Raw genomic sequence first — 3,655 nt, 5'->3', positions numbered from 1 at the left:
CTCTTTCCTTAAACTCTGCAGATTGCACTGAGGCCTCCTTCTTCTCCTCTATCTAGAAGCCATCTCATAATGGCAAAGAAATAATTATTTACTCTGTTATTCACACATCATTAGCCATTGCTTCCATTCTGTGAGCACTCTGTGAGCATTAACTCCTTCAGACCCTGTTGCTAAACAAGGTGGCAAATGTGTGAGCCATTTGTTAAGTCACCTGCATGTCCCCAATTTATAATCTAGCTCACTGACATCACTGATTTGAAAGTTTGGGGCTAATCATGAAAGGGAATGCAAGACACATAGCTCTAGACATATTTCTTCCATTTAGTTCATAAATATTTATAGTTTGCCTACTATGTGTTAAAAACATGTTTGTCAAAGTTTGGCACAGGAGTTGACTCCCAAGTAAGATGGGTTGTTAGACTCTCCTCTTATAATTCATTGTCCCACTATTGGGGACTTTAAATTCACTGTAAAGCCCAAAGAAAGTTTGGAAATAAAATGGATAAAACAAACAGAAAGGCTTGGAAGAAAGACTGTCTACAGTTGACATGCAAAAACTTCAGCCTTGCTGCAAAAAACCATACAGAAATAAATAAATCTGAGAACTAGCAACAACAAACACATTTCAACTCACCCACATCATTTGACACTTCCCATGGTGCACTGCAAAGTCAATTTGTACAGACACTCACAAAAGGGCTCCTTTCATTTGCCATGGAGATCTCAACACACTCCACATTTCATTCATGTTAATTAAGCTAACATATCAAAACAATTACCTCATATAGACCGGAAACTTACTTCTTCTCATTTCTAAGTTTTGTTTGAGCTTAGTGTCAAGAGTTATTTGCTAATGCTTCCTCTTTTCAACCTCATTTCAGCACAGAGTTTTATACAAAAGGCTTTCATCTTACCCCACACCTGGGACCTCAGGGTCAACAGTCCTAGCCCTACATATAACATAAAGTGGGAAGCAGTGCCAGTGTTGGTGATATGTGTAATGCTGGGGTGTATGAGCAAGAGGAGACCAATTTGGCAAACAATCCAGGGTACCACAGGCAACAGTCCTTTTATAACTGAATACATGCTGCTGGTGTCTGGAATGGAGAGGCATCTTTTTGAAAAAAGCATGGAATTAAAAAAGCTGGCAAGTCAGGCTGTGGTGTTGTGACACAGGGCTGTGGATGCTGTAACAATCTATTACTAGAGGAAGCATCCCCGCTCCAGGTATTTGTTTGTTATAAATCACTCAACCTCCTTCCTTTTTTCCTGCAGTTAATATATTTTCCCTCAGCAAACATCATTTGCTGCGCAGTGATCCCTCTGTTCAGCTGTTTGTGTGTGTGTCTACAGTTAGCATTTTTATTCAGCTAATATTTTCATTCAGTAACACTCACCAAGTGCTGGTTCTGTTATCATCATATTCACTGGAAATATATTCACCTGGTAACGTTTGTTTCTGCCTTTAAGAGGCTATTTTATTTGCTAGATTTTTTATTGTGTAAAGACTGTCAGCTTTAGCCAGCACTGTAAGATATTTTGATCATTTTCTGAAAGACTCTCTGAATTAGTGGGCTGCTTCCCACATGAGACAGGGATCGGGTCTCTTCTCCTCCGTTTGGGCTCCTCTCCTACTACCCACAGCTTTCCAATGCCTCTGCTGACAGCTAAAATCCAAGGCAGCTGGTGTCAAAGTCTTTGGCATCTTAAAATGGGAGTGATGAAGGGGTTTTGATTCTATGTGAGCCCAGTGCAGAACCGAGTTTGAGAGTTTACGTTATTTCAGTAAGGGAGGGAGAACTATAAGCCAAGAGAGGACCTCTTGGCAAAGTAAATCTCACCATCCTTGTTTGAGAAGAATGAAAATTACTCTGGGGGGGGCAACATAAAGAAATTTCTGCCTTCAGAAATGACTAGAAATGGTATTAAATAAGGTGTTGCCAAAATCTCGGAGGACTCTTCCATCCAAAGGCTTTGCTCATTCAGTATCAGTAGGATAGCCGCGATCCTTTCATTCTATTGGCTCTTAGATAAACTCCTATCCCAGACGCAACTGTATTCACTTGAAGTACATGGTGATAGCATGGCAGAGAAAGAAGGGTTCTTCTCCGTTTGGGCTCCTCTCCTATTACCCACAGCTTCCAATGCCTCTGCTGACAGCTAGAATACAAGGGAGCCGATGTCAAAGCCCATGGGCAAGTGAGTGGGAAGATCAGCAGACAATTCAGAAGGGTAGTAGGACATGGGTGTAATGTTTGAGTAGAAAGAATTCTAGACTCCCCCTGCAAGCTTTGCAGATGTGGCTGCTGTGTCACACGTGTTTCAGTAGGTGGCAGAAATGAGAGGTTAAATCTATTTTTAGTGTTCTGACCCAATAAAATAAATAAAATAAAATAAAATAAAATAAAATAAAATAAAATAAACAGCTAAATGATTAGTAGCCTAAAATTCCCTGAAAAAAAAATTCCAGCCTAAGATGATCACCAGTCTGGCACCAGGGACTTGGACAGTCACCTAGCCTGAGATGCTCTGAAGACCCCAGGACCAGGACCAAGCTGGAACCCAGATGAACTCTTCCTGGGACTGATGATCCTGGGCAGGACTGAGCCTGAGACAGGTGACCCTTTCATGGGGCATGAGGCTACTCAGGCAGCCCAGGCAAAGAGCAAGATGACCAGACCACCACCATGGGCGTGGAAAGGGAGCTAGACTAAGAAGACTATCAGTCAGGAGCCATGCAGTCCTGGGTGGGGGTGGCATGGGCAGACCAGGCCCAACATGACCCCTTTGTAGGTTCAGAGTGCATAACAAGAACATAGTAATCCTGAGACCACTTCTGAGATGATTCCAGACACTCAGAGTCCTCAGGTACCACGAAGAAGAACAAGTAAGTGGTAAAGAAATGGAAGAAAAGAGAAACAGAAGGATGTGAGTATAATAAAGAAGAGAGGCAGAACTGGAGGCTCAAGGGTAGTAAGGAACAGACTGATGTTAAGTAGTAGGTGATGCCAACTGGGATCATGGTGGGGTCCTGACCTATGCTGTGATCGAGACCACATTTGGGTTCATGGCTGTAGTAGCAGCAAAGGTCTTTTACCACCAAAAGCCAGAAGATAGCCCTAGTCTGGGATACAGCTTGGGGACATGTTGACATCTTAATTTTATTTAGAACAGGTCCCATATGGGAGAGCTGGCCATGGGAACATGAGAGCTGACCGAAGCACTAGCCAGCTGTGGTACTCAAGAGAGTGGCTGCACATTTCTGGAGTTGCTGATAAGCCCCCAAGGATACAGGTGCAAAAGACCTGGCCCTACCACTCATCTTCTATGCTGTGTCATAAATGAGAGAGAGATACCCTCCTCCCTTTCCCCCTTCACCACCTGCAACAGGCCCTGGGGTCATAAGAGTAGGAGAGCAGGCCCTGCCCCTCACCTGGGCATCACAGTGGAGCAGACCCTGAATTTGGAGGTTGCGAATGAGCTGGCCCCAGGGTGAGAGTGTGAGGGCACAAGAATTGCCTCTTGTCTGCTATGCTGTGGCATCAGCAAGGGAGAAATCCTGCCCCTCCCTTCCCTTTTGCTCTCACCAGCAGCAGCAGGCTGGAATGTTAGCTCCAATAGGGTCACAAGAGTAGTTGGGCTGGCCCTGCTCCTT

The 3,655-nt window shown here is 44.0% G+C and overlaps 1 pseudogene; it reads left to right on the top strand.

Moving 5' to 3' along the window:
• Positions 1-2,275: 2,275 nt before the first annotated feature.
• Positions 2,276-2,450, top strand: LOC127690390 (uncharacterized; annotated as a pseudogene).
• The last annotated feature ends 1,205 nt before the right edge of the window (positions 2,451-3,655 follow it).

The sequence above is a fragment of the Apodemus sylvaticus genome, chromosome 7 (genome assembly GCF_947179515.1).
Source record: "Apodemus sylvaticus chromosome 7, mApoSyl1.1, whole genome shotgun sequence".
Taxonomy (NCBI): Eukaryota; Metazoa; Chordata; class Mammalia; order Rodentia; family Muridae; genus Apodemus; species Apodemus sylvaticus.
Note: the sequence above shows the minus strand (reverse complement) of the source record. Positions and strands in the feature narration are given on the sequence as shown.